Source organism: Taudactylus pleione, unplaced genomic scaffold, assembly GCF_031769625.1.
Source record: "Taudactylus pleione unplaced genomic scaffold, aTauple2 ptg002179l, whole genome shotgun sequence".
NCBI classification, from domain to species: domain Eukaryota; kingdom Metazoa; phylum Chordata; class Amphibia; order Anura; family Myobatrachidae; genus Taudactylus; species Taudactylus pleione.
Genome location: NW_028286573.1, coordinates 189,173 through 205,532, shown reverse-complemented (window position 1 = coordinate 205,532; position 16,360 = coordinate 189,173). Strand labels below are relative to the sequence as shown.

The 16,360-nt window shown below is 39.3% G+C and overlaps 1 pseudogene; it reads left to right on the top strand.

Annotated features, from left to right (window-relative positions):
- Positions 1-1,179: 1,179 nt before the first annotated feature.
- Positions 1,180-1,298, top strand: LOC148432161 (5S ribosomal RNA; annotated as a pseudogene).
- The last annotated feature ends 15,062 nt before the right edge of the window (positions 1,299-16,360 follow it).

Genomic DNA, 16,360 nt, shown 5'->3' with positions numbered 1-16,360 from the left:
AATAAAGAGGTCCTTAAGTAAGGTTTTTGAACACCTACAGCCACACCAGACTGGACTTGCACATGCCCATCTGCTCTTGTATGCTATGCAGTGTTGGGCCTGATTCATACTTGGTTGGGAGACCACCTTGGAATACCATGTGCTGTAGGTATATTTATTCTGCTTTACAGTCTTTTCTATGATATTTTGCATTTGTATTACCAACTTGTAAATGAATTTGCTGTTGGTGAGAAGTAAAAGGGGTCTAAACAATGTTTATTTAAACACATAAAGACACACCACACTTGAAATGCATAAACTCATCTGATCTTGGAAGCTATGGAGAGATGGGCTTGGTTCGTACTTGGATGGGAGACCACCTCGGAATACCAGTAGCTTGTTTTATACTGCCTTTACAATGTTTTCTATGACAGTTTACATTTTTTTATTAACTTCTCAATGAATTTACTGGAGTTGTGAAGTAAAAGAGGTCCAAAAGTAAAATTTCTTAACACTTATATCCACACCAAACTGGACTTTACTAATCTCATACACTTTTGGAAGCTGTGCAGTTTTGGGCCTAGTTAGCACTAGGATGGGAGACCACCTGGATATACCAGGTGCTGTAGGTAAATTTTTACTTCCATATCACACTTTTCTATTACATTTTACATTTCATTTTTCAACTTGTCAATTAATTTACTATAGTTAAGAAGTAAAATAGGTCTAAAATTAAACTTTTTGAACACCTACTGCCACACCACACTGGACATTCCAAATATCTTATGATTGTAATAGCTTTACAGTTTTGGGCCTGTTTATTACATAGGTAGGAGACCACCTGGGAAAACCAGGTGCTGTAGGTAATTTTATTTTACCATAACGATCTTTTCTATGACATTTTACATTTATTTTATCAACTTATCAATGAATTTACTTTAGTTAGGAAGTAAAAGAGGTCTAAAAATTACTTTTTTGAGCAACTAAAGCCACAACACACTGGAATTGCCCAATCTCATCCACTCTTGGAAGCTATGCAGTGTTGGGACTGGTTAGTATTTGAATGGGAGGCCACCTGGTAATAATTTTATACTGCCATAACCATTTTTTCTATGAAAATTTTACATTTATTTTATCAGCTTATCAAAGAAATAACTGTAGTTGAGAAGTAAAAGCACTCTAAGAGTATCTTATGTGGAGATTTACAGCCACACCACACTGGACATACCCAATCTCAAATGATCTTGGAAGCTATGCAGTGTTGGGCATGGTTAGTGCTTGAATGGGAGACCACCTGGGAATACCAGGTGCTGTAGGCAATTTTATACTGCCATAGCAGGCTTTTCTATGACATTTTACATTAATTTGATCAACTAATCAATGAATTTACTGGAGTTGAGAAGTAAAAGAGGTCTAAAGTTAAGCTTTCTGAATACCTACAGCCAGACCACACTGAACATGCCTAATCTTGTCTTACTTTGGAAACTCTGCAGTGTTGGGCCTGGTTAGTTCTTGGATGGGAGACCACCTGGAAATAACATGTGCTGTAGATAATTGTATCCTGCATAGCAGACTTTTTTATGACATTTTACATTTATTTAATTATCTTATCAATGAATTGACTGAGGATGAGATGTAAAAGAGGTCTAAAAGTAATGTACTTGAGCAACTACAGCCTCACAAAACTCGACATGCACAATTTTTTAATTTATATATATACTCAGGCGCATAAAATTAGGGGAAAGCTTCCGCAGATAGTTATGCATTCCTACACTAAGAAACATGCTTTCAACCATCATGATTCCGCGAATGGAGCACATACATCTTTCAGCATGCATTCCAAATGCAGGAAATAGTAAAGCTAGGAATCAGGTGTTCTACCATTGTGACTGTAGTCTGTAGTGCATGTGCCAATCGCCATTCGCTCCTAAGGCAGGAAATATTACACTGGATATCGCTGAGTACTGCCTAACAGGGGCATAACTAGAACTTTGTGGGCCCCATAGCAAAATTTTAAAAGCCCCCCCTCCATTGGCACCGAGAGGTAAAAAAATATGCCCCCACATGATAGGGGAAATAACATTTTTAATCTTGAGAGGACTGAAATATTGCCCTAAAATATTTGAGTGCCAAAATCATATGAGCACATACTGAGCCCTGATTGGATCTGCTTAGTATTTATTCCTGACCCTCAAAAAAGGATCAGTGACATTTGGTAGAGCCACCTCGCAATTGCGGGCACAGATGTCGAACCTGCCTTCCACATTATGGCATTGCTGGTGGTAAACCCAGACACACGGGCACAAATACACCCACACATAGCATTCAGACTTGACACACACACATACCAGTCACCCATTGTCCCTCATACACACACACCAGTCACCCATTGTCCCTCGTACACACATAGCAGTTACCCATTGTCCCTCACACACACCAGTTACCCATTGCCTCAAACACAGCAGTCACTAACTGTTTCTCACACACTCCAGTCAGCCATTGTCACACACGCACATATTGCAGTCACCCATTGTCACACACCAGGGGCGTATCTACCCATTGGCCAGGATGGCACTCGCCAGGGGCACTGACCAAAGGGGGGCGCCATCCAGCAGTGCCACCAGCAGTCAAGGGGTGGACAAGTCCCCTGGCCCCACAAGTGTAGGGCAGACTGCAGTGAGAGCAGTCTGCCCTACACAGTTTACAAACAGACAACCGCCAGCATCGGCTGTGTGTTTGTAATAGCAGCCAGCCAATGAGAGTCAGACAGACTCTCATTTGCTGCATCGTCGTCCGAGGAGGGAGCCGGCTGGAGCTCACTAATGAGCTCTGTCTTCCAGCTCCCCCCCCGCAGCATGTGATGGGAGAGACATCATGACGTTTCTCCCATGCAGGAGAAGAGCAGGCCAGCACTCAGCGGACAGCGGCAATCACGATGAGTGGGAATCAGGTAAGTTGTATTTTTTTTCTGTGTGTGTAAGCCTGGCACTGGGGGGGCAATGAAATAGTGGGTGGCCGCTACTGGGGGCACATTATGGGGGGGTGCCCACAACTGGGGGCACTGTAAAGGGGTGGCCAGTACTGGGGGCAATTTAGGGGGGTTGCCCATGACTGCGGGCACTGAACAGGGGTGGCCTCTACTGGGAGCAATTTACTACTTGGGGCAATGCAGAATTGGGGGGACTACTACTTGGGCCACTGTATAGGGGGACTACTACTGGGGGCACTATATAAGGAGGACTACTACTGGGGGCAAGGCAGCATAGGGGGGGATTTCTACTGGGGGCACTGCATAGGGGGGGTAAGGGGGTGTCAGTCCATTACATTGCCAGGGGCACTTGGAACCCTAGATACACCCCTGTCACACACACATGCAGCAGTCACCCATTGTCACACACATACACATATAGCAGTCACCCATTGTCACACACATATAGCAGTCACCCATTGTCACAAACACATATAAAGCAGTCACCCATTGTCACACACACACATATATTGCAGTCAGCCATTGTCGCACACACACACACATATATAGCAGTCAGCCATTGTCACACACATACATATATAGCAGTCACCCATTGTCACACACACACAAACATAGCAGTTACCCATTGCCACAAGCACAGCAGTCAGTAATTGTTTCTGACACATTCCAGCAGCCATTGTCACACACATATTGCAGTCACACATGCATAGCAGTCAGCCATTGTCATACACATACAGCAGTCACACACACATATAGCAGTCACCCATTGTCATACACACACATATAGCAGTCACACACACACATAGCAGTCAGACATTGTCATAAACACATATAGCAGTCACACACACACATATAGCAGTCACCCATTGTCATACACAAACATATAGCAGTCAGTCACACATAGCAGTCAGCCATTGTCACACACACATAATGCACTTACCCCAGTGCTCTCACCTAGCATGCTTTGTGCAGCTGGCTGTGATGGTCCCTGTTCACTTCTCTTTCTAACTAGGTTCAGTCTGGGACCGATGCTGTGTCCGTCTCCCAGTCAAGAGATGCAGAGCAGAAGGAAAGGGGAGGAGCACAGGTGAAGTCAGAGGGTGGATCATAGCCTCATGGGATTTGTAGTTTATCTTCAACTGCTCAGAGTGTGAGCAGTAAAAGATAAAACTACAAATCCCATGTGTCACTCTACTTCACACCTTGTACAGGTGACCAATCCATGCATAACTAACTGGGTGCAGGGGGAGTGGCGGGCCCTGGAGGCAGCCTGGGCCCCAAAGCAGCCACAGCCCCTGCAGTCTCGGTAGTTATGCCACTGCTGCCTAAACATTCCAACACATAAACCCTAAGATTAAATTTATATCCATCTCCATCTCATAGTATTGTGGGAGGCTAGATATTTTCACTCCCTATTGGTAGAACACAGGAAAAGGTCTAATTTAATGCGTTCCAGTGGCACAATGATATCTAGGATAATCGAGGGGGATTCTATTATTTAAAGTAATTTCTGTATCACCAACACATTGCTAATACTTTAATTCCTTCATTATAGGCTAATTGTTCTAAATTATGCATATATATAATCATATGTCCACTTTTTGCATACTACCTTACCTCTGAACATTGCCAACACTTTAATTCCCTTATTATGGGCTAATTGTTTTGAATTCAATATGTTTTCCAATTATATAGAATCCTATATCCACTTTTTGCACACTTCCTCATGTCTAAGGAAGGATGAAGTGATGTCAGGATAAGGGAGTATAAATACACAGCCCTGAGATCTCCCAGCATTTAATGCTAACAGAGGGAGACATACATGTCATTGGACTGAATAGAGTGAGTAAAAGCCTTTTTGCTAGTCCTTGTTAAAGCTACTTTTTCAGAAAATCTAATTGTAAACTATGGCTATACAGACTACACTAGCCTCTGTTAAATACTATCTTTTATAAACTCTGTTATATACTATTTTAATTATGGATATGGAAACTATGTAGCATTATGTATGAATTATTCTGTATAAGTAACAAAGATACTGGGTCTATGCTTGGAAATTTGAAGAACACATTCTAATTATGTGTATAACATTTATGTGTACAAACATATTAACATGCATTATAATTATATGTTTTCTAAAGATCTATTATGGGCTATACACAAACCTATAGTATAGTCACTATATTGTATGTATGTATGTATGTATGTTTATATATGTATGTATATGTGTTGATAATAGATAAATACTTTTGAGTTATTATCACTGCCCCTTAGAGAAAACCAATGAACCCACTAAGGGAGGAATTTCATCCATACTATATTATTGTCCTCCATATTAGGTTTTGCTACTTGCTTGGCACTGGGTCTCATCATTTTTACACATTGGGAGTGTATGATGCATCTTCATATTTAAATTGTGTTTATTCACACCAGTTCCATTTTTGGTATGTACTTTAATTATGTGTCTGTTGTCAGTAGCCATTGTTAAACCTCTGATTGGATAAACTTCTGTTATTTGAACCTTCTCTTCTGTCTTCATGTTGTATAAATATTAATCAAAATTGATTACAAGTACATAATTATTAATATATCTGTTATACACTGTAAATATGCAATTGTATTTATCACCATATGTTTTATTTTGTTAAAGTGTTTACCCCTGATGAAGTCCTGTAGGTGGACGAAACACGTAGGGTCATCGCTTTGAAAAACCTGCACCTACCACATAAGAGGTCCACCTAAGAGCTCACACCTGTAAAGGTGTAGGAGGCAGATAACATCTATCCTACTGTAGTGGGGCAGGTTACTAAAAGTTGTTTAATGCTATTTATGTATTGATTTGTATTGTAAATTGTTTATATTTATTCCTCTGTTGATATACCAAGAATAAAATATTCAGGTATAAGAATTATGGGCTACCATAGGGCTTTTATTTTATGAATAATATCCAAAACATAAACTTATGGTGATTTGAAGACTAACTAGAATGTTGTGTTTGACCAACAACTAATATTGCAATAAATCCCCCTAAGTCGTGGAAATATCTTCTATTCAATTAATACTCAAAGTTATAGCTCTCCAAAGGTACCCCTTCTCATATATATATATATATATATATATATCACAGAGACCACAGTTATATAGCATACCAAATCTCCAATAAGAAAATTTTTCTGCAATGTCCCCAAATTTCATTTTCATTAGGATTCCTACCTAGGGCTGAGGGACGTCCTATTCTATTCACATCCATTGTTTGTTTGTATGTCGTAGTATGTAGGAACTACATGTGTCTGTTTAGAATGTAAGCTCTCACGAGCAGGGACCTCATCCCTCATGTGCTTCTCTTTACATTTTCTTCTACCTCTTAACTCCCCATTAGGGCACCTAACATGTGACTGCCAACTCCCAGCTGCTTATTGTGAGTGCTTTAATCGCTATTGCAGCATTGTATATAAATTGTGTTCTTGTCCTGCACTGTAATGTACTGTAAGTTACTTGTTATTTGTTCACCTATTAGTTCTATGTATGGCACTGCGGAATGCTTGTGGTCACATATAAATAAAGGATTATTATTATTATTATTATTATTATTATTATTATTATTAATCTAGCTTATTAGTCCAGACAAGAGTAGTCTAAAGCTACATTCAAACCTTTCAGATGGAGTGTATCTAATTTGAAAATCCAAGAGGATTCTCCCATACATAGTTTCTTAAATGCCTCCTCTTCTGGTTCCTTCAAAATGTTCAACCACTGTTAATTTGTGCCCTGATGGATCACTTCCATGTACCAGAGCAAAATGTCTGGACACACTATGACTGTGTAATTTGTTTAAAATATTGTGTCTGTTCCCTGAATCTCACTTTGACAGCTCTAATGGGTCTTCCCATGTATTGTAATGTACATGGGCATTCAAGAACATAGACGCAATACATCGACTCACAGTTTAGAAACTCTGTAATGGAACAGACTTGTGTAGTGGAACTAGACACTACCTTGGTCCACCTATTTGATATATGTCTACAAGTGAGACATACTCCACTATTGCATTTGTAGCATCCCAAAGGTTTTTGAATTAAGCCAGGCTTTCTCTTTAGTTTAGACTGTCTTAGTTCACAAGGGGCCAAGATTCTCTTAACAATTCAACAGTGCCTTTGAATATTTTTGTTGCAGGCTTTACTTGTTTTAGCAATTTGTGCAATAAATTGTATGGTTTTTGATCTTCTGACACTAAGGGCCTGTTTGAGAGCCACATGCAATGCTGCTGATCATAGTTGAGTTAATGTTTTGCATGAGCACAAAAATTACCAAATGAACAGGGCATATATTACACAAAGTGTAGGAACAAAGGTGTTATTGAAATTCAGATGCATCATAAGAGAAATGTTGTGGTAAAAGGTATAGGTGTTCCTGGGCAGGAACTAGGAGGTGGCTAGAAATTCATGCAATAATGGGTCAGTGGGCATATTATAATAGTGTTGCGGGAGTGTCAATGAAAGCGACTGTGTACACAAATGCAATGCTGCTGGCATATGAAGCCATAGTTAGATGGAGAAACTGCTCCTACCGTAGGCCTGGTCAACTCCACTACTATTGCATACTGTGAGCTGAAACTTTAACAAATGTTACTTCTACATATACTGTATACCGACCTTCATGCAAAATTTCATCAAAATCAGTGATGGTCAAGGGGGGACGTTTTTCAAAATTGGTCCACTTGACATAGAATGACTGTAGTGGGTAAATTGAGATGACCAATGGGAAACTGAGGTTTTGCAAACAAGTAAGCTTGTTATTCCAGAGCTGAAAAGGCATAGCCAGTGTAATGGTTTCTTACATAAAGCAAACACAGTTAAGGAACAATAAATCAGTTTACATGAGACAGCAGTTCAAACAAGCAGAGTATTCACAGCAGTCAAGTTTCAGATTGTCCTGCATAGAGAGAGCTGCTAAAGGTGCAACCTCTGTCACATTTCCACTGACTAACTAAAATTACCCGGTTTTTATACCCTAGCTGGTCTTAAATGAGGTAGACTGTAACCATTTTAATGGTGCATGATTAGTAACCACATGAAACCTGGCCCCACAAAGATAGTATCTCAATGAATCAAGAGCCTATTTTATAGCAATACATTATTTTTCTATTACAGAATACCAAGGGATAAATTTACTAAAGTGAGAGTTTTTAGAAGTGAGTTTTAAAAGTGATGTTTCCCCTAGCAACCAATCAGATTCTTGCTATTATCTTCTAGAAGGTGCTAGTTAAATGTTAAGTATAATCTGGTTGCTATGGGCAACATCACTTTTAAATCTCACTTCTAAAAACTCTCATTTCAGTAAATTTACCCTCTAGCCTCTTGTGGGAACAACTTTCTACTAAAATATAGAATTGGATATTCAATGCCATCAAACTCCTGACACACAACTTACCCCCAAGCTCACATCTGAGTCATCTATTTATATGACAAAAGGATTGGTAAAATCTTAAAACCGGGCATTTACACAAAAGATGTTTAACTTGGTGAATGCAGACTGACAGTCCCTAGACCACTGAAGTTTATTTGGAGCAGAATTTTTCATGCGATCTGTTAAGGGATCAACTAAGGTAGAAAACTGAGGCAAAAACCTCTTGTAATAGCCTGCTTAACCCAAGAAGGACCTTAACTCTTTCTTGTTAGTTGTAACTGGGGCATCAGCTATTGCCTGTACCTTATTCACAAGGGGCTTAAGACAAACACTGCCCACCATATACCATAAGTATTTGGATTTATTTTTACCTAGAATGCATTTCTTCAAATACACAGTTAAACCTGCCTCTCTGAAAAACAGAAGAACAGCCCTAAGCCTATTAACATGGTTATTCCAATGCTGACTATATATGACAATAATGTAAGTATGCTGCAGCATAATACTACCCAGTCCATTACCTTCTGAAAAGAGGCCTAGGCACCATGCAAGCCAAAATGCATTGTTTTCCTCTGAAAGAGGTCCAATGCAGTAGAAAAAGCAACTTTCTTCCTAGCTTCCTCCGTCAGCTCAATTTGCCAATATCCCTTCATAACATCAAGGGTAGAAATATATCTGGCCAAACTTTGCTGAAGTCTATGCAGAATCTTGTAGAACCTTCTGGTTTCAGGACCAAGACAATAGAGCTACATCAGTTGCTAGATGACTCCTCAATTACCCCTAACTTCAACATTTCTTGTATTTGCTTGATTACCTGTGCTTTTTTTCCCTTGGAAGACTATAGGGTCTTTGTCGAACTACTACTCCTGGTGGGGTAACAATGTCATGTAAGACAAATTGGTCCTCCCTGGTTTTTCAGAAAAAACATCTGAGAATTCATTAACAAGGTTCCCCAAGGTAGGCTTCAGCTTGTCTGAATTCATAGGTTCAAGGGGAGGAGAGACCCCATTGGAATGAGGAATCTGTGGATCATGGTCACTATGGCCATTACCAAGGTCTACAAAAAACACCTCTTGATCCTTCCATGCTATCAACAGGTTACCATGGTAAATCTGCCTACCTCTATTGGAGTCAGGTTGAAAGACTTCATAAGAAGGTTGAAAACACCCTGTGGCTTCATTCCATAAAGAAGCTCAAAAGGGGAAAAGCCAGTAGAAGCCTGGGGCACTACTCTGATTGCAAATAACAAATAGGGTAGAAGCTTATGAAACCTTTTTATCTTTCTCTATAAACATCATTAACATAGACTTTAGTGTACGGTTGAATCTTTTGACTGAGCCATCCGTTTGGGAATAATATACTGTGTTTCTAACAGATTTAAAATGTAACCCCTGCATTAACTTAGACATACAGTTTGACCCTTGGCCGGTAAGAATTTCTTTAGGTAATCCAACCCTGGAAAACAGCTCTATTAATTTAGTCGCTACCTGTTTGACTATGCCACTGGTTATCCATAGGCTTTCCCTTAAGGGTCACTAAAACCAACCACAACTAAAATTAATTTATAGCCTTTAGATGGTGGTTCAATTGGACCCACTAAATCAACCCCTATTTTTTCAAAGGGAACCCCTACAATTGGGAGAGGGATCAACAGGGCAGGAGATGGTTAACTGTTGTCTTTTGACACTCTGAATTAGCAGAACAGAACTGTGAGACCTCAGCATTAACACCTGGTCAATAGAACCAGTAGGTTATTCTCTCCACAATCTTATCCCATCCCAAATGACCACCCCAAGGAACTGCATGGGATAAAACCAGAAGCTTTCTGAAAGTGCCCAGGACCACCAACTGTCGTATCACCTCCCCCGTTTGTTTGTGCTTGTCTCGTCGATATAAAACCTCTTTAAGCAACACAAAATGGGGATATTTTACTTCTGTTACATGTGACAAGAGGACACCATCCACTGAAGGAACCTGTTCAAAGGCAGGATCTTCCCATTGGGCCTTTCTTAAATCAGGTTGAGGTGAAAGGGGAAGTGTTAAGACCTCTTCATTAATACCACTTAATTGAACCTCAGCATTATTCCCCAAACAATGTGGATTAGTTGGGCTGCTAGAAATATCAGTGTTCCTCATGCACAGCACATTAGTATTGACAGGTTCATCAGATTTATCAGATACATTGAAATGAACAGGATCATCAGCATTTACAGGCATATTGTGAGCAGTAGCATTATGGGAAGAGACCTTTTTTCCCAACAAAACATTACAAGCAAGCCAGTCTCTATGATCCCTTCTACTTTGTTTCTTAGATTTAGGATCCTTTACCCAAGACTGATAATCAGGGAAAAGATTGCTATACTATGTGTGAGTGTGTTTCCTTGGTTAGCAGCCCCTCTGCTAACAAATCGTGACTGGCCTCACTTCGGGTCTCTTGTTCAACATGTCGAAGCTGGATTATTGGCTGAGACAAGATCAGTTTAAAATTGAATCGCAGCGACACCATCTTGCCACTGGCCGCAAGACGCCATTTTGCGAATGGCCGCCTAAGCGCCATTTTAGATAAACTCACACTTTAGTACATGTGGCGATAATACTATTAGCATCACGCGATTGCATCTGTGACCATCGCCATAAGTTACGGCGATTCACCAAAAGCCCATTTCATGACTTTACGTAGTTTGGGTGCTCTGGATAAAGTGTATATTATTATAATTCCCCTAAAGGATATATTGCATTAGCTAACCAAAGCAAATTGCCACGTGACAACTAGCCTTTGTAGATAAGCTTCCTGGATAATGTCTGCTCTCACTCCAGGTGGCCTGGCTTGAATACACACCTTACATTAGCAGGCTTCCTGCAATGAAATACCTTCAAAGCCAAGAGTGTTATCTTAGGTTTGGGTCTTGTAGCTGGGCTAATTTGCATTCACACAAGAGTCTTGGAGAATAAAGGACTTTTCTTTTGAGCCTGGGAAAGGTGAGGGCTGCTGAGAGAGGGGGGCATGTGGAACTATAAGGCTCAGCATTCCACACTGCAAGGTGTTCACTTAGTAAGTGAGATTTAAGTGCACCATTTCTCATACACACATTAATACGTACAATTGCGCTATTAAATAGTAGCATATTAGTGAATGCATAAGACCTTGTATGAAAACACTGTTTTATTAGCTTCATGCGCACGCATCTGCCCCAAGTTAACTAGTGTCTTTATATCAAACCCCGCATACTCACACATTACATATTCACATATAAGGTTTAATAAGCTTTAAAGGTATAAGATTTAAGTTTGTTCAGTTAGTATAAATGCTGTGAAATAAAGATTATTTGGTAACTAGCGTTTTATACATGCTAAGTAAGCCGTGTTTGGTTTTGTACTGATGCGTACTCTTTCAAAAGAATTCCGGTATTATCGGTGTGGAGATCGCATCATGCATTCTTAACTTATGGACCGCAGAGACTTCAAGCAACAAAATGTATATTATATGAGCAACTGTTAGGATGTTGCATGGGGCGGGAGGGCAGAGACCCCCAGTTGTTAGAGGCTGGGTGAGTCTATTTGAACCAGCCTGTTAAACGCTCTGTAACAGATGCTTCCCCCATGGGTACCAATGGCATAAGCAACAAACTTCTCTATTCTTCTGTCTATTCCGAGTCGGTATAAATATGTGTGCTCCAACACTGGGTTCTTGGTCTTCTTGCTGAATGCCGACTGAGGGGTTTATTGCTGATACCTAACATCTGAACCAGAAAGCGCTGCGTATGTATACTGTACTTGGGTCTGTATAATTCCTTTGCGCCGAATTGTGTATGGATCAATAGCGTGTAACTGACTGTACTTTTACTTGAATAATACTTTGTGCTTTGGAACCACACGTTCCAAGTCTGGAGTCTTTATTTACTGTATAACTGCGTTCGCAAAATAGCGTCATCCTTAGAGGTTTATAGGTAGGATATTTGAAGGTATAGGCAGGGGTATATAGAGGTTCATATATATAGATTCCTTAAACAGGAGAAACAGGTGCCTGCAGCAGCCCTTGGAGAGACATTTCCCTTCTTCCCTGATTTGTTTCTATGGGACCATGGCAACAGGAAAGGTCTGAACATCTCCATGCACACAACAGATGTGGACTAGTTTGTGAGGTAAAAACAAAAATAAAAATACTTGGCGCTGATCTTATTATTGATATGCACTGAAACTGCTGCTCTCTATATAGGAAGTCTACTCAAACTCCCTTTTAAGACAAAAAATACAAATAGAAAAAAGAGAGCGCTGAATCAGCTGAGTATTTTTAATATATTAAATATACCTCTATTGGTTCAAAATTTTTTAAAATAAATGTATTCCAACCATATAAAATATACACCAGCCTACAATAAAATCATTAATCCACATATATCGTAAAATAATGGGCCCACAACACACAATCTCTCTATACCTTAGTGTAAAAGATTTTTTGATATACACATAACCTTTCAATCAGCTGAAAGTAGTAAGTGTTCCTACAGCAACAGAACATCCACTGTTTAATACACTTAAACAGATACAATTGTATCAATAATAAACTAGAAACCAAATTGATACATAGTAATACACCTGTTACTGCCTAAATTTCTCTGGGCAGTATGTTGTTTCAGACTGTCAGCAGTCTCAATTCAGATACACTTGTAGCAATAAAATACCTAAAAACTGATACACAATATTAAACCTTTTTTTTCTGCCAAAGTAGGTTCTAGGCAGTATATTATTTCAGACTGTCCGCAGTCTTGATTTCAAACATTGGGCCTGATTCAGACCCACTCACGAGTGGCTGTCCGCTCGCAAGTGGGTCGATGTTATGGACTGAGCATGCGCACGATGGAGGGAGCTCCGTCGTGCGCATGCGCCAGACGCGACGAGCGAAGGAAAGTCCTTCGCTCATTGTGTCCGATCAAAGGGGGCGTGCTGTCAATGTTGATTGACAGCATGCCCCCTTTGGTGGGCGTGCCGGGGGCGTGCCTCCCTGACGGGGGCGTTCCCATGGGAACGCCTCCCGTCAAAAGCCGGCCCACTGACATCACTAGTGATGTCAGTGGGAGTGATTTTGGCTCTGATAGAGCCAAAATCACTCCGGAGCTTGCGGTTGAAAACCTCAACCGCAGGCTCCGGCTCGCAATTTCGATGGTCGCGATGGTCACGACCATCGCGGCCATCACAATGCACGCTCGTATAGCCTGTGGGTGGTGACCCACAGCTATACGAGCGTCCAGGAGGACGCTCCATTTTCATGGAGCCCGGCCCTCATTCAGAGCGTGCGCTCTGCTCAGAGCGTACGGCTCTGAATGAGGGCCATAATCCTTAATTATAGAGGAAAGTATGCAAGCTGTTTCAGACCCTCAACAGTCTTAATTAATATATAGTCCTTTTAAAACAATTTGTTTATTCCATTCAGCAGGATTTTGCTCTGCTGTTTATGAGTGTATTTAAATCACAATCTCCTTCATAAGCCTTTAGGAAGTAAACACAGTCAGGGAATTTCCTCTTAATTGTGATAAGTTATACTCTCAATTTTATGTCCCACATGGCCATGCGATGTATAAAGAGGGTTACATGAAAAAAGAAAAATTGTATATACTCCTCTTTACCTGGATAGACGTCCACCTTATCTGGAGATCTTTCTAGCATTAGGCTTGCTGTGGCTGCACACTTTCGCTGGTTGTGCTGTTACACCTGTGTAGTGTCCTGGTAGCCACCTCCGAACTTCATAGAAATCCTCCGGGTAATTAGCCCTCTGCGGCTTACCTCGGTATTAATAGTTGGTCTCTATGGGTACCCTTCAGAGTGGAATTTCAATACATGTGGAGCTGTATTTGCTGGCATCTCTTAAAATCTAAAAACTCATTTCTCTGCCTAGCTGTCAGCGGCTTCCTCAGTCAGTATAATTATGCAATGCCACACAAACTCCTTTTATCCGTTTCTTGGAGGTATGTGCATGCGCTCTTTATTTATTATTTCTTTATCCTTTATCCACACCTCATTTATATTTCACCTGTGTAACACAGATCGGGTATATCAAAACCTTTAAATACCCTTTGTAATCCGTAAGTTCTTCATTATGTTACTCCATAGTAGTGAGATGGACATTCACAATATTCATTTTTAATTTGTCTCCATTATATTCTTCGGAAAGTATATTTATTAAGCAAATAATTGTTAGATTATATATTCCATATCTTCTACCCCTTTTTTAGTATCTATTATTCCATAATTACATTCTTTACAGACCTATTCAAATCAATGAAGATATTTAAAACAGACATGACATATAGATATATAATCACATAAATAATGCAATATGACAATATAATAAAAAATGTAAATAAATAAATAAACACAATAAAATTGATAATCTCCATATAGGAATAACTATTAATGGTAAAATAAAATTAAAATTATTAATCTCCATGTATATAAATGAACCCCTATTATCTAAATTGATATTATATATATATATATATATATATGAATAAATAACCGATCACGAAATAAGCAAAACCTAAGCTCCAATCGCCTATTACAGACTCAGAATTGATGGTAAGTAAATCAAAACACATGCATATAGGAGCCTGCTTAGGTTCAGAGTTATAATAAACCATATCATACCTATAATATTTAAGACAGGTAAGCATACATCAAATACCATACCCAAAGAAGGGTTTTAAATCATGAACTATAAGTATCCCTAATAAACCAACTAGCCCAAAGGGTCCTTTGATCCTATATGGCACAACAAAGAATTTAATGTCATTGTATAGATCTTCATCTAATAGACAATGTTTAGTTCGATCATATCGTTTAAACCATCCGGATACAAAGTATCCAGTTGGTATATCCAAAAAACTTCTCTTTTACAGAGACAACTAAATCTGTCGCCTCCTCTCACTGTAATTTTAATCTGTTCAATCCCTGTAATATAAATATCTTTATAAGGGGAATCTTTACAATGAACAAAATGGCTAGAGAGGGGATGTTTTTATTCCCTTACATATATTTCTCCAATGTTCCATAAATCTGGTATTAAGTTTGTGAATAGTCCTCCCTACATATTGTTTTCCACAATTGCACTGTATTACATAAACTACATAAGATGATTGACAATTTATAAATTCCCTAAAAGGGAATTTGTTCTTATATACAAATGACATACATTCAGTTGTTTTTTTTTGTGTGAAGACATGTATTACATTGAGTCCTCCAGCATTTGTGAAAACCCAATGGTTTTATGGGTAGCCAGGTATTCATATTGTCAATATTTTTACCTTCGGCCCTTCCGAAGTGACTATGTACAAGACTAGATTTTAAATTATCAGACCTTCTAAAAATCACCTTTCCTTCTAAATCAACTTGTCCTTTTAGTACTGTATCCATTTTTTAAATTGATGAATTCTTTTTTATGACAGATCTAATTTCTTGTTCACAATTATTGAATTTAGTAATAAATAGTGCCGATCTATCACTGGTGGGATTTCCCTTATAATTTTCTTTTCTCTCCTTTTTCTCTTTGTTCTCCATATCCAGTAGATCTTGTCTATCTATTAATTTAATCTCCTCTAGGGCTTTTTCGTGAATGCCTGCTGGATAGCCTTGATCTCTAAAGGATTTGAACAGTGTTTGTACTTGTCTCTCAAATGCTTCTTCTGTAGATCAGTTCCTCCTGATTCCCATAAACTGCCCTTTTGGTATGTTCTTTTTCCATACCCTTGCATGTAAAATGCCGTAATTAAGGTATCTATTATGGTCTACTGGTTTCACAAATGTCTCTGTGTCCAGTTTACCATCTCGGATCTTGATCGCAATATCCAGGAAACTGATTTCTTGAGTGCTAATGTGATGTGTAAATTTTAAACCAAATGAAACAACATACTGCCCAGAGAAATTTAGGCAGTAACAGATGTATTACTATGTATCATTTTGGTTTCTAGTTTATTATTGATACAATTGTATCTG